The sequence below is a fragment of the Pteropus medius genome, unplaced genomic scaffold (genome assembly GCF_902729225.1).
Source record: "Pteropus medius unplaced genomic scaffold, Ma_sr-lr_union100, whole genome shotgun sequence".
Lineage (NCBI taxonomy): Eukaryota > Metazoa > Chordata > Mammalia > Chiroptera > Pteropodidae > Pteropus > Pteropus medius.
Window position 1 is genome coordinate 13,047,211 of NW_024355205.1, and position 15,419 is coordinate 13,062,629.

At 38.3% G+C, this 15,419-nt stretch overlaps 1 protein-coding gene across 2 annotated transcripts in view; it reads right to left on the minus strand.

Moving 5' to 3' along the window:
• Positions 1–15,419, minus strand: part of ARL14 (ARF like GTPase 14) — a 59,989-nt gene that overhangs the window by 13,019 nt on the left and 31,551 nt on the right. The window contains exon 1 of one of the 2 annotated variants that reach the window (XM_039857434.1): positions 10,898–13,959. The exons of the other annotated variant lie outside the window; for it this stretch is intronic. The gene's annotated coding sequence lies outside the window, so the exon portion shown is untranslated. Of the gene's footprint in view, positions 1–10,897; positions 13,960–15,419 lie in introns of those variants that run through there. 2 annotated transcript variants of the gene reach the window in all.

Genomic DNA, 15,419 nt, shown 5'->3' on the forward strand with positions numbered 1-15,419 from the left:
TTTCGTGTAGGGCCCTGTTTTTAAAGACTCCGTTTTTCCTGTTTCCCTTCACTGTGTGGGAAATGGGTTGTTAGCAGATCCCAGCAGAAATCTTCCTTTGTTCTGCAGGTTTCCTCATGGTCTGGCTGCAGGGCTGATCAGCATATTGCAGTCTCTGAATACAGCTTGATTTAACATTTTAGTTCTCTTGCCTCCTCCCTACATTAAGGCCCTAGGGATTGTGAGTAGAGGAGGAATCATGATAACTGATAGAAACCTCAGGTAGGTTTGGGAATTTGAGAACAGAGGGACCTGTGCTCACTTCTCAGGCAGGGCCAGAGGAAAGAGGAAAGGGTGGAAGTGGTAACCAGATGTGCCTCAGACAGCCCCCAAGTCTTTCACATCCCCTCCAAGTCTCCAGAGTGGCACAGGAGGGCAACAGTTTCCCAGTCTCTAAGAAGGGTGAGGATGAAGCTCAGGTAGAATCACCAGTCAAAAGAAGGTTGCTGCAAGTGCTGGACTGATAACTGAAGACAATGGGAATGTGCCTGTCAGCCTGGAGGGGTATTGGTGGCTGAGAACCCAACACTTCACTCCATGTCCCCTAGAACGTAGATGCCACTCGGGGGAGATGGAGGGGAAAGGGGAAATTCTGAATTCATGGACTTGACCAGTAATAATGAAAAAACCCAGAAGTAAGCTTATCTACCATCTACTGACTATTTCTGATATCAGGCACAATGGAAGTTGGAAATAGAAATTCAAGTTCAGTTATAGATTTTTAAGTTCAGTTTTGTGAAATGCAAACATAGGTCTGGCTACCCTGGCCTCCATGCAAAGGGGAGCAATAACTACCAAGAGGATGAAAGGGTTTCTCAAAGCACAGGCAGGGCTTGAAAGCCATCTGGCAGGGGGGCCTCCATCAAAGACTCATGCCCAGGCCAGCAGAGAAAATGTTGACTTAGGAGGAGCCCCATAGCCATATATAATTCATTCTGATCTTGTCCCCCTCCCCCCGCCCTGCGCGCGCACACACACACACACACACAACACACACACACTCTTATTTCTACTCTACTGTCTCCATATTGATCCTAGAATTAATTGTTCCTTCCTCTTTGTGGGTGCCCTTGAGAGAGAGCAGAAGATTAGTGGGGGGACATTAGAAGTGAGCAACTGCTGGAATTTAGTGCCCTGAGGTTAGAGACAGTACAAAACAGGAAAAAAAAAAAAAAGAACTCCGCTTAGCTTTTCGTTTGATTTGATTGGCTTCTCCAACCCACATTGGCGGCTTGGAGATTCCCAGGTTTGTGGCTGGTTGTTTTTCTTCCTGGCACAGACCTTGTTAAGAACGTTTTCCAGGGCCCAGCTCCTGGGATACCAAAGTTGAGGAGGCATTCACTCTCAGCCTGCTCCTGAGAGCAGATGCCTCTTTAAATTTTGCACCCCAGGTGCCTCATTGCCTCACCCTAGACTAGACCCTGCGGCTTTCTCCTACCTGGAAATAAAACTTCCTGCCTTGGCCTCTCCTGTGATCTGTCTTTGTGGGCAGTCTATTTGTTTGCACCTCAGTGTCCCAGGTCTCTCTTCTATACCTCATGGAACAATGAAGAGATCACAAGGCAACAGCAGGTAAACTTTGTGTCATCCACTGGGTGGGACAAGTAGAAACTGGCCAGAGAGCTTTTCGTTTCCTTTAAATTGCATAATTGCAGCATTTGAGGCTTAGAAGAGACTTTAACGATCATATAATTTTATGTGCCTGCTAATATTAAAGATTCTGAGGCTTTATGTTTATTTATTTGTTTGTTTTACTCTGGAGTTCAGAAGGGCTATTAACAAAGGTGTTTCTGTAACAGGTGGTTTAGAGAGGAAAAGTCATTCCCAGGACTGTCACTTGTTGAGAAGACAGTAGAATCCATATAACCAAATCAGCTAAAAACTGGAGCTCCCAGCGATCAGAGCAAAGGTAATAAAAGAGTCAATTGCAGCTAAACCAATGTGCAGTGGAACTCTACATTTCTGCAATTGGGTTCAAGCAGATATCTCCCTGCCCTTAAGGATTAGATGGGACCAAAAGTTTAATACTAAAATAAATAATTTGAAGTTAAAATTATGAGATCTCTGTAGGACCAGTTTGAAAGACACCACAATAAATAAAGTCAAGTAGAGGATGTAATTCTATATCTATGCTACATTAGACTCTGACATACTATTGCAGTGAGTCTAAGATAGCAGCTTTCCTCCGAATGCCAGCAACTGGGCTCTATATTTAGCTAAGTAAGTTTCTCAATCCTAAGAAATCCATTCAAGCATGACAGTAACGAATGAGCAGTTTTTTAATATGTATCTGCTCCGTGTATTGTGATCTAATAACATTCAGGACTTGTAACCTTCAAAGCATTTTATTTGTACTTGATAAAATATTTTTCACCGCTCCATCTAAGTCTAAAAAATGTCATTGTAATATTTTATGGGGGAGGATCCGATATCAGACATTAGTGACTCAGTGTCAACATAGCCAGCTTTGGACCTAATCCTTCTGGGTCTCCAGTCCAGTAACTACTTCATATGGACAGCTCACTCCCTCTGCCAAGAAATGAGTCAATTAACTAATCTGGTAGCAGAAACATCATTCTACTAATTGAATTTTTTTGTCCAATTAATACTACAAAAACTAAAGTTCATCACACTGGAGCCATCAAACAGAAATGCTTCAATTTATGTTTATGTACATTTCCAATATACATGTTAAGTTTCTCAACTGCATGAATTTATTTCTACTTTTTCTGGATTTCCCAAGAATCCTGACCTTACATAAATATTTTTAAAGAGGTAAATTAATTCAAAAGATTAGATAAGATGGTTAAAATACCATCATAATTAATTTTAATTAAATATCCACAAAGGACAATTCAGAGAAAAATCAGTTGTGAAAGAGGCTGCCAGTATTTGTCAAGTAATGAAATGATCTGTCTTCTAAAATTTCTAATTATACTTCAGAGAATTAGTAAATATCCCACCTGTAAAATTACCAATAAATCAAGCTACAGATTATTGTTCAGATTTTACCTAATAGAATATACTAGTGCTTCTCTTATTAGAGTTTTATTTTTATGATTCTAAATGTACAGGATGACACAACTTCTTAAATAATTTCTTCTGATGTTTCATTTCCTTTGTAGCTATCAAAATTATTGTCCAATTATCATATAACCTAACATAAAATTTTCAACAAAGTTGGCATTTCATTTATAATGTGATGCTAGCAAGTCTACTTATTAACTACAAATTCAAAACATCATGAAATCGAATATAAAATACCACAGTCTTATTTATTAGCCATATAGCAAAGATTTACTGCCTTCTCTTAACTGTATAATTTTTCATCCAAACCAAAGACACTTTCATCCAAACCAAAGACACTTTCAGCTTTTTCATCCAAACCAAAGACACTTTCAGTCATCAGACAGGTTCAAAGATGAAACTCCTCTTTCTAAGAATGAACAGTAAAATGAATCAGAAAATATTGATTTAATAAGGGACCTATGTTCAGGTGAATCGGGCTAGAAGTCAAGTACGGGAGGACTTCTGTTTATGGGGAGAGCAGCAACTTCTCTCTCACACTTATTTTAGCATCAAGCCGTATGTTAATATAAGAATTTAAAAGAGCAGGCCAAAATGGTGGCAAGGAAGCCTACCATACAAAAAAATGGCCTTGTCTCTCATTTTGAAATCAAAAATTGAAGGTACGAATGAAGAGCTAAAGCAGCCTTTTACCAATTAACTCAAGGGCAAACACTTGAGAGGAAACTGGAACATAAGTTAAATCAGTTTGGGGTAGTAAATTGGGAACTCTAGATTTTTTCTTTTAAGGTACCTCTACCACCGATTCATTTGCAAAGTGGGCTTTCTGCAATTACAGGATCAGTGCAAAGTGTTAAATGTTATCATTCAAGAAGCAGAGTTTCTGTCCTAATAATCCAAGATTGCTTCGGCAATTTCGTAGAAAGTCACTGTCACTGTGGCCAAGTAAATTAACATATCTACATATTTTGCTTTTTTGTAAAATACTGGTCTCTATAGAAGCTGTTGGGAGCATTTACTAGACAATAATTGTAAAAAGCTTTACGAGCCTGATAGAGCAGTTGTGCTCTAAGTAATAATGATTATAAATGAGGCATCCTTCAAAAAGAAACTACTCAGGTCCATCTGAGAACGATTGAGACTCAGAAAGAAACTTTGACTCAAATATTCTTGAGCAGTTAGGGTGTAAGGGGGGAAAGTCTTTCTTTACCTCACTTTTGGAAAGATACATGGGAAAGACAGAATATGAAGGAAATTGTTTATGTCCTAAGTAATGATGCTTTCTACTAATGCCAGTGTGTGTGTATGTGTGTGTTTAAATAAGACTAGATTTTAACTGAGACTGTATTTTAAACTTTATGTGGAAAATTTGCTGGTTTTGACCACATCAGGATGTGAGAAATTAGTTCAGATAAGATATAGTTATTGTCATAAGGAGAATATCAGTATTAATTAAGTCCAGTGAGAGAGATCTACAAAATAGGTTGGGATGGAAGGAGCATGGACTTTGGAGTCAGACAGGCCTGAGCTTGAAAAATGGCTCTGCCACTTGCTGGCTGGATGGCTTTGGACAAATTACTTAACCTTCTGAGTCTCAGTTTCTTTGTCTGCAAAACAAATAATGCCTCTCTCATATGGCTTCTGTGAGGATTAAATGAGATTTCCTATGAAAAGTACCTTATTCAGAGGCTAGCTGTCCATTCGGCACTTAAAAATAGTAACTATTCTCTTTTAACTGAATCCTTTACCTAAGTGATCTTGTCTGAGAGAATCTTGTCCAGCGATTCGTTAGCACTTTTACATAATTGGAGCAGTTCAATACTTCCACCACTACTAGTGCTATAGATGACTCTTAAAGAGTAATTGTTCTTTTCATTATAGATTTTAAGGTTATATTAGTACTTCATGAATTTTATACAGGATACCCATTTTGTAAGTTTTCTCAAAGCAAAAATCGTTTGTATGTATATATAAATATACACATATATAATAAATATATATATTTGTTTATTATTTTTTTTTTTTTTTTTTAGAGAGAGCCGTTGGCTACTTGTGGAATATTTTATCTATTTTTAGGATGTTAACAATCAGAAATCTGAGCTCTCATCCAGTCTAGAAATTTCTCTTCGCAGCTGAGGAAACTAAGGCCCAGAGAGTTTGGATAACTTGTGTGGGGGCTAAAAAAAATTAATACTTTTTCTCTCACCTTCAAGTTCTTCTAGCTGAGCTAATAATCAAATAAACAGAGACAGATTAACAGAAGAAAATCAAATGTTTAATACGTGTGCATGTGGAATTCACATAAGTATAAAAATTCCAAGGGCAGGAGGCAACATTGGGTATATATGACATTTTTGGAAAAAGGAGAAAGGGGATGGGGGTAAACAGGGTCTTAGATTTCAGAAGTGAGAATGGGCAATTTACAGGTAGTTCAGGAAGAGCAAACATATATGGCAGGCAAATTCTTGGTGGGTAATTCAGAAACAATGGGAAATAGTGGGTATCTAACTAACAGGCCCCTGCCTGATGTCCTCTTATTTACCACACTTAATACAAATCAGGCTAAGACAAACATCCTAAGATTTCCTTCCTAACGTAGGTTTTCTACATGAATCTCTTGGGCAGCAAAGTGGAGAGGCTCAAAGATTCTTTCTAAGTCTTCTTTCTTAATAAACAGCTTAGAATCAATATCCCAAAAAAGCAGCATCAGGGTCGCAAAATTTTGGTTCCCTGCACTTGTCAAAAATAACACCGTGCTCTTGACTATCAATCCTGTGTTACTTTAGTGCCTTTAAATAAAACTCAAAAGGCAATACAACGTACTGCTGCTTTAGAAATAAAATTCCTGATCAGAGATTTGAAACTTCTCCTTGGCAGGAATTATATGTATACATTGTTGTGTTCACACAGGGCCTAGCAGAAGAGTGAATGCTCAGTACATATATTTCAAATGAATTAGTGGATTTTTTCTTAAGTGTGTGTGGCTTTTTCTTTTGAGGGCAGGTATAGTTCAACAAAATTGGATTTTGCTGTATATAATAATTAGAAGCTACATTCTGTTTGTGATGACATAAGCAAATGAATAATGGAACAGTTATCTGGAATTTTAAAAAATGATCTGGCATTATTTAAAGTAAGACTGACTGCCAGCATGGATGATACATACTAAATGTTTGTTTTTCTAAAGAGTCAAGATCGTGTTTTTGTATTTAAATGAAACAATTGCCTGAAATTTTCACATTTCTTTCCCATCTACACTGATTGAATCTTGGACTGTGTCTCTGTGATGAAAACTGGAAAATAATGTAACTCCATTAAGATATTGATGTAATTGCAACATAAATGAAAGAATCAGTTTACAATTGTAACCGGAGAAGTAATACCTATTGACTTGCAAAGCAATGTCATATTTACATGATAAATTTACACAGTAAAGCCATTCCAACTGTTGAATTATTGCACAGGCATTAAAATTCACGATCTTGAAGATAATGTGGCAACATGGAGGGAAATGTTTGTGTTCTGATATTCCACTAGAAAATCAGTATTCATTGTCACATAATTTTATAGAAGAGAATTCTGCACAGAAAAGGAACAAAAAGGAAATATACCAAAATAATAACAGTAGCTGTGTTAGGGTGGTGGCAGTGCTTTTTCTTATCTCTAATTAAATTACTTCTGTAACAGAAAAAAAAAATTTACAAGTACAAAGAAAATGCATTCTATAAAAGAAAGTAGACATCTGTTATTTATGGCAATCCCAAATCTTTTGGAGAAAAATCACCCCACAAGTTGATAGTTCCCCACTTTATGAATTCTGTCTTCCAGAAGTAAATTCTAAAATTTAACATTTCCTAATCTTCCTAGCCTCTGCCCAAGTCTAGGGTGAGGTCCTATAATTCAATTGCTGGCTCTCAGTTGCACCCGTCAGAAACTACCCGAAAAATATACATGGCCCAGATACCCATTCTGCTGACACTGGTAGCTTCAATATCATGGTTCTGGGGACAGCAGTGGGAGCAGTAGTTTCTCCATTGCAACAAAAGTAGTTTGGTTTTAGGATCAGTGGAAACTCACCGTAGAACCTGTTCCTCCAGCCTTTCCTATGACTACCTGGACTTCCTAATCTCCTTTAATAAGTCCCTTCTCATTTAAATGATTTAGAATTGATCCTTCTTTCTACAAATAAGAATGTTAACAGAAAAGCCTAACAAAACTAGAATTCACCTAAGAAAAGATGAATGTGGGGTGACATAATTGAAAATTATTTTAAACTTCAAAAGAACAATGTGATCAAATAAAAGACCTTTTATGAAGTAAATGTCATGAGTGTCACTTCTAGGCAGAGCATTGATGAGTTGGTGTTTGACCCTGCAGCTCTCTTCTGCTGCAGGAACTACGAGGGGCCTCCTATTTGAGCTGATGCAGCTACAAGACAACAGATTCCCCAAAAGCCCAGGTACTTGAGAGACTGTGTGGAAGAGAACTCCCCAGTTATCTAAACAGGACATATAATGTCAGCAAGAAATAATCTGTTATGTTAGGACACTGAGATTTCGGAGTTAATTTGTTACCATGGCATAACCTAACCTAGCCTGATTAATCCACAATGGTATCTAAAAGAAGATGTGTTTAATGCTCAAAATAAATAAACATGTAAGTTTAAAAGCCTTGTATGCGTAGAGAATATTTTATCTAATAAAAATAAGTCAAATAAAGAATAGATTAAGTATTTGCTGTCTTTTTGCATCAAGTAAAAATATCTGGGTTTACCTGATGACAAAAATATAACACATTATGAAAACCCTAAATATTTAATGATCTTAAAAACAACAAATAGGTTATGCTTTTCAGTTCTCACACTGTAAAAAAAATAGAATTTGTGACATATATTAATTTCCTTAAAATAACCCCCCAAAAAGCAGTATGTAATAAGAAAACCATATTTATTTATTGTGAAATTCTTGATTGCTTGCAGAGAAAATTGCTTCTGGCAAAACTAAAGAAGATGTGAATGCAACGCCCATTTGAATAGATTCAAAAATGTCTGCTTGCTTTTGTACCTCTTTTCCTTCTCAAATGTCTATTTCAGCCTGTACAACAGTAGTTTTTTTTCTGCTCAGTAGTAAGTGACCTTAATTTCATAATATGTATGATGTTCTTTCTCCTGAGATAGCCACTGACAAAGTTATTTTCTATTTGTCCATTATAATTTGCACCACCCTGTCTGCACTGAGTGATCCAGGCCACTGGGCCAACACTGGCAGAAAGAATTATCATCACAATTCTGTTGTTTAAATGTTCCCAGTATTCAAATGCCCTAATAAATGACACTCTACTATGTTTTAAAGACTATAAAGGGTTTTTGAAAGAGTTGGGATTTTTTGTTTTGTTTTGTTTTGTTTTTTTTCTATAGCACAGAAGATTAAATAAGAGAATGCGGGATTAAAGTAGGAGAGATTTCTATTGAACATAAAGAAAAACTTTCAGACTGCTAGAATAAAAAGTACCAGAATGGATTATTGAGGAAGAATGCCTGATCTTTTGTCAGGCACGCCATAAGAAAAGATGAACTTTCTAAAAATGGAAGACTAGGTCAGATACCTTCTCATACTCCTTTCTAGTTCTGTGGTTTTATGATTGTAAGACTAATATCTCATCAGAATTCTCTTGGCTTCTCTTGTTTTCATTTATATCATTCTGTGTCTCTCTTATCTGTCATTGATTGATGTCCCTGGCCAAATGAACACACACACACACATGAATGCACACACGAATGCACACACGCACACATGCACAGACACACCTGGAAGGGTAGGGCAAATAGTTCTTAACTCAGGTATTCCCACAGAGAGATTCCAAACTGTATGAGCCTAGTAGAAGAAAGAAGTTCACCTTTGCCCTCCTTATTGAACTGATTCATCTCTGAGCATGGTCCTTGAGCATGGGCCTCACTGACCAGACCTTGAGGGTATCCCCCCCACAGACGTTCTCTAGGCAATGGAATGTGTTCTCATAGACCGCTATCTCTCATCACACCGCTCCCTTCTCCTCTCCCCTCACTGTGCTTTCACTTACTTCTTTTCTCCAGCAGTGACCCTTCCCCAACATTAGCAAGTCTCTGTCCACCTCCTAAGTCCTAGAAATTTTCTCAGTCCCTGCCAGGGGCTATGAGTCACAACTTTTCTTTTTTTCCACCTGTTCCTGCTGCTGGATGGGAGAAGATGGGAAGGCTTATATCCTGAAGGTGGAAGTGTGGTTAGAAGGACATGGGCTGCAGAGATTTGTTTGCTATTTCTGTTCTTAACCCTCTCTGCTTTGGCCATCCCATTTAAAAATTCAGACATCTTGCATCATATTGTGACTCTCCTGCCGATAGCCCTCAACAGGTCCATATAGGGAGTCATAATCCCCTGGGGCTATAATTTAGGAACTTACCGATCAACGATCAAATGAGCCCCACTTTCCTCCAGGCCTTGTGTAACATTGCAAAGTCCTCTTTATTGGTCTTGGGACTAGCCATTGTCACTTACTAAAAACTGAAGGAAAGGCTACCTCACCATACATGTAAGGTATTATATAAGTTGCAGAGGTTGGCAAACTGTGGCTATGGCCTGTGAGCCAAATCCAGCCAACCACCTGTTTTATAAGTCCTTTTGTTGGATGTAGCCATGCCCACTATTGTCTGAGTGCTTTTGCTCTACAACAGCAAAGCTGAGTAATACAGCAGTGACCACATGGTCCACAAAGCTTAAAATGCTTAACTATCTGGCTCCCTATAGAAAAAGTTTGCCGACCCCTGATACAGTGTATTACATCTAAAAGGAATGCCGCTTCAACCAAAAGGGTTAATCTTAGCTGCTGCTTTTAAGGTCTTTGGATAGTTTTTTCTTTTTTTCTTTTGAATAGGAGACTTAGGCTCTGGAGAAGTTAATCCTTCCATTTTTCTCTCCCTATACTTTGCATGCCTTTATTGTGGCTAATAGAGTTGTCATATTTAAAATGGAAGAATCTATAAAATTAACATATTTTTGCCATGACCAAATATTTAACTTAGATGAGCAAGTTTATAAACATGAAACCTTGGAGTTGCTCTTGACTCCCTCTCCTCACCCCTCTATTCATATCCAGCTGGTCACCAAGTTCTATTGATTCTTCCTACTAAATGTCTCCTACATTAATCCCCCTTTCTCTATTCACAGTATCCTACTTGAAGCCCTTATCTCTTATCTGAACTATATCTGAATTACATCGATGGCCTCCTACTCTCCTGGCCTTCAAGCCATCCCATCCCTACTAAGTCATTCTCACTATATGTATAGATAGTGTCCACCTGCACCAAATCATTCACCATGTGTACAGACTTCCTCGACACACACACTAGTCATGTGTGGCTCACCACATTTATACCTCTGATCTCAGAATTAGGGCTTCCCTATTATTAAATAGCACCACTATTTACCTAGTTATTCAAGCCAGCATTCAACCTAATTAAGCAGCAAGTCCTGTCAGCTCTACTTTCAAAAATTTATAGTAAATGCTATCAGAGTTTAAAAAGAGTTAAATTGACACTTATGTTCCCAGGTTGATTTAAGAACCAACTGAAAGGTAGACACAGAAGTCACACAAATGATCAAAATATCACCTTTATTAGTAGTAGAGCCAATATTGATAGTTTATTCTCCTACCTGCAAGTGAACAAATTTTAATATTGTGAACCCACAACCAGACAGGCTTCCTACCCAGTCACAGGCCGTGGGTCACCACACAGCCTGTGATGTTTACTGCCCCTGTAAGACTTACAGCATGAGGAAAAGGGCAGAATACATACATGCAGCAGGCAGGCAGATCTCCAGCAAGAAGGAGTGAAAAGGTAGAGGAGTCTGGCTTCATCCAGCACTGCCTGACAAGCTCTGGGACGAGTGAGTGATGAGGAAAGTCACGGTGAAGAAGATTCCCTTCCTCCAACATTCCCCAGATTTTTGTTCTCTTATCCCATTCAGCTTAACCATTAACTAGCATGTGGCTGTCCTCCTTGGGAGATAAGGTTAGCGATCCACCCTACCCGGGCAGTCCTGGTCACACTGTCAAAAGATTATTCTCCCAAGGGCTCTTCTGGGATGCTCGTGGGCAGTGTTTTATTTTTAACTTTAGTCTAAAACAGGTCAGAATAACACATTAATTAAACTAATTCCAAAGCCTGCATCCAAAGCTAGACATTGTCCAACATAGGTCAACAAAGGTTTGGCGATGAGCTAAAATAACAACCTAAACATATTCCAATCATAAAAATGCCATGAACATACAAAGTTCCAGATTTGAATATTAACTGCTTTTTTAATGGATTTTCCTGGAAGGAAATTAAAGTTAAAAATTAAACTCCATGCTAATGAGTCCAAAGATTTTAGAGGTCAAAAGAATAGAAGTTCAAACTCATATTCTCTTGTACCTGTGAATTAAAAATCCAGATATTAAAATCCAAACTTTATCCTCTTCAATTTCTTATTTCTGCCCACTCGCAGCTAGAAGGGTCTTTGCTACTAGGTAGAGCCAAGATGCCTTTGGTACCTACGACCTGGGCTACCCTCTATGGAATGTATATAGGTCCTCAAGGGTACATACGAAATGCATCTCTAGTATGTCCTTTGTTTAAAGGCTCCAAGATTTACGAGATCTCAAAGGATAATCACAGCACTGGCCTCCAACCCACCAAATTTAGAAAACAACTCAATCTTGTCATCACAAGTAGAATTATGTGTCCAGAGGCTAGAGTTAGTGTCACAAAGACCCTAGTAGAGATTCAGTGGTACTGGATGAAAGAAGGTAAGACCAAGAAAATATCTTTGGTTAACTTCTTTGTGATGCCAGTGAGTCCAGGCTAATTATCTGAAGTCTACAATCTCTGACTTTACACTGAATCAGAATCAATCTCCCATTTGGCAGTTATTTTTGACACCATGCAGCTACATATGGGGTAGGGGTGTGGCTGGTGCTGGGGATATGCATATAGCCTTCTTTTCTAAGATAGCATTTGAGACATTACAATCTTCTTGCAAAGTAAGATATTTGTGTTGGTGGCAGCCCAAATGACCCTGCTTTGTTTTATGTGCTCCTGCCTTTCTACTTATTCATAATCTCTAATTTTCCATTTTCTCTTTAAGCTCCATGTTTCCGTCATCCCAGTGCTGAACCAATAAGCAGGCCTCTTCATTCCTAGGCCTCAGAGGGTACGTCCATTGCTTCTTGCTATGAAATTGCTTAGAATTATGAAATCTGTCAAGGAAAGAGCTTTTCACCTAATTGTCATATTAGATTCAACTGAAGAATTACTCTTAACAGATTCCTGAACTGAATTACTGTCGATGCTTCAGAGCTTGTGTTTCCTGCGGTCTGTGGGACTCTATTCCTCTCCAATGGTCAACTTGATTCTCTGTCTTTCCTTCACTTTTAAATATTCCAGGACTTGAATAGCATTTATTTCTGAGACATCTTTAACTGAAGTACTAGTATGTGCCTCTAGTGTTTTATTCCCCTCTGCTGTTACCTTGCTCCTTCCAGAATGACTCAGTTGAGTTTCTAAAAATTTAATCTACTTCTTACATTGGTTACTTTCTTTTTTTTTTTAACATATTTTCTCTTTACCTTCTAACCCAGAAAATTGATTGTCTAGCATATTCCTCTAGGTGTTCGATGTGTAGAGGTCCACCTTAGTGAGATATATGAAATCAAGAAATTCTAAGGCTACTAAAAGCTATACTGTTCAAACAAATCTTGGCCACTTTCTCCTACTCATGTTGGCTAGTACCCCCTTGAAGATATTATTCCATCAAACCAGCATCCAGTCTGGGCCAAGACTCAGTTGATCACTGTTCTCTCTGGCTCTCCATTTTTATCTTTCACCTCTACTCTGCCTTCCCTTAGAGTGCCAATTCTATAAATTTCTCTGACACATGCCCTCAAGGCACAGGCAAATCCTGCTTGCCACCACAATAACTATCTCCAAATCTAACCCATATAATAATTGTTTGAGTATGTTGTGCTTATCTTCCTGGTTTTTTCCCCTCTCAAATCTGTCCACATTCATTGTGACCATTTTGCATGACTACCCCAGTCTTCAAAAAATTGTTCCCCAATTGCTCTAACTGTAGATTATTCACCTACTCCTTTCACAGAAGCCTCTCAGTTTGCTCCTTTATTGCTGGGGATGGAGAGTCCAGGAACAGGTCTTTAAGTTTTTTTCTACCTCAGCCTAAAAATATTGCTTATTCTCTTTACGTTAAGGGGGGATGAATTCAGTCAGAGGTCTTATCTCTTTTTATTTGTTTTTTAATGGGCCCAGTCACCTGCTACTGAAGTAATAATAAGTAAAACATCTTTGCCTTTTCTAATACTCTCTTTATGAACAATTAGATCTGAGTGCACTTCCTATTCCTTTTATGTATATCCACCCTTGTCTCCAAGAGCTCATATTGATCTTCCTATAGGTCTAGTCTCTCCACAAAGCACTCATTCCGTTTCTACTATAGACTGAATGTTTGTACCCTTCCCAAATTAATGTTAAATCCTAATACCCAATGAGATGCTATGCGGAGGTAGAGTCTTTGGGGTTGATTAGGTCATGAGGGTGGAGCACTCAGGAATGGGATTTGTCCTTTTATAAGAGACCCCAGGAGTTTCCCCTCCCTTCCACCATGTGAGGCAACAGTGAGAAGACAGCTGTGTATGAACCAGGAAGTGGGATCTCACCAGACACTCAATCTGCTGACATCTTGATCTGGGACTTCTCAGCATCCAGAACTGTGAAAAATAAATTTCTGTTGTTTATAAGCCACCTAGTCTCTGGTATTTTGTTATAGCAGCCTGAGCGGACTAAGAGAATTTCCTAAGAAAAGTTTACTCTCCCTCTAATTAGCTTGAGTTTCTTTTTTCTACCTCAGCCTAAAATTATTGCTTACTCTTTTTACCTTAAGAGTTTCTATTCCTGCGTATGAGTTTTTTTAATAAAGTTTACAATCTTTTCATGGGAGATTTGCAATTTGGGTGTCTAAAATCTAAAGCCATAGTTAGAATTTGTATAATAAATCCAGAGCCACTTGCAGTCACATGGTAGGGCTGATTCCTGAGACTTTGGACAAGCCATGTGAATGTTAGTTGTATCACAATTTTCTCTCTTCAGCTCAAAACAATATAAAATGGAACAAAATTTCAGACAACTGATCAAACACTGCCTACTTAGAACTAGAGTATTCTTTGCTTTGTTCACTGCTATCAGCCAAGTGCTTAGAATAATGGCTGTCACAGAGTAGATGCTCAAAATTATATATATTTTGAATGAATGAATGGGACCTAGTTTATGTAAATTGGAAATTTAGACATTTTGATGGAATTTGAGTGCTAAGAATTACACCCGATTTTAAATAAGAACCTCAGAAACTCTATTCCTGGACTCACAGAGACCATGTATATAATCCCTAGGGAGAAGGTAAGAAACAGGAGGCGTGGAGAAATATTCTAAGCCTCCCTACTTTCCTGCCCAAGAAATTCGTATAGAAAAACTGCTTCAGGAGGAAGTCTTAGGATGTTTGTCTTGGACTAATTTGAATTAAGTATGGTAAATAAGAGGACATTAAGCAGGGGCCTATTAGCTAGATACCCCTGTGTCCCATTGTTTCTGAGTTGCCCACCAAGAATTTGCCTGCCATGTATGTTTACTCTTCCTGAAATACCTGTAAATTGCCCATTCTCACTTCTGAAATCTAAGATCCCATTCTCACCTTTTCTCCTTTGTTCAAAATGTCATATACACCCTATGTTGCTTCTCTATCTTTGGAATTTTCATACTTATGTGAAATCTCCATGCCTATGTATTAAACATTTTATTTTCTTCTGTTAATCTATCTCTGTTAATTTGACCATTAGCCCAACTAGAACTTTGAAGGTAGGAGGAAAGTATTAATTTTTTTTAGCCCCAACAGTACCTCACCATCATTTACAAATTACCCAGAGATAACATATTCCCTTATTTAAATGTGGAAACCATGATAAAACTGCCCAAAGTTTGTAAAATCGGCTATATAAATCTTGCAACATAATTCATGATTCTGTTTGTTCTCTCAGCGGAGAGTTGAGGCATACATGCTTGATCCGGGTACTTTGGAGGAGATCAAAGGGAGGATGGCTATGAGGCAGCACAGTGAGGTGTCTCTGTGATTGCAGCTCAGCCCAGCTTCCGGGCTTGTGCTCTGTTCCTGGAATAGGGCGATAATAAAGAACAGAGCCCCTGAAAACCACAGAAAAACACCCACACCCACATCTGCTTTGGGGCCCAGGAAGAGGGTAAGCAGGAAGAGAAG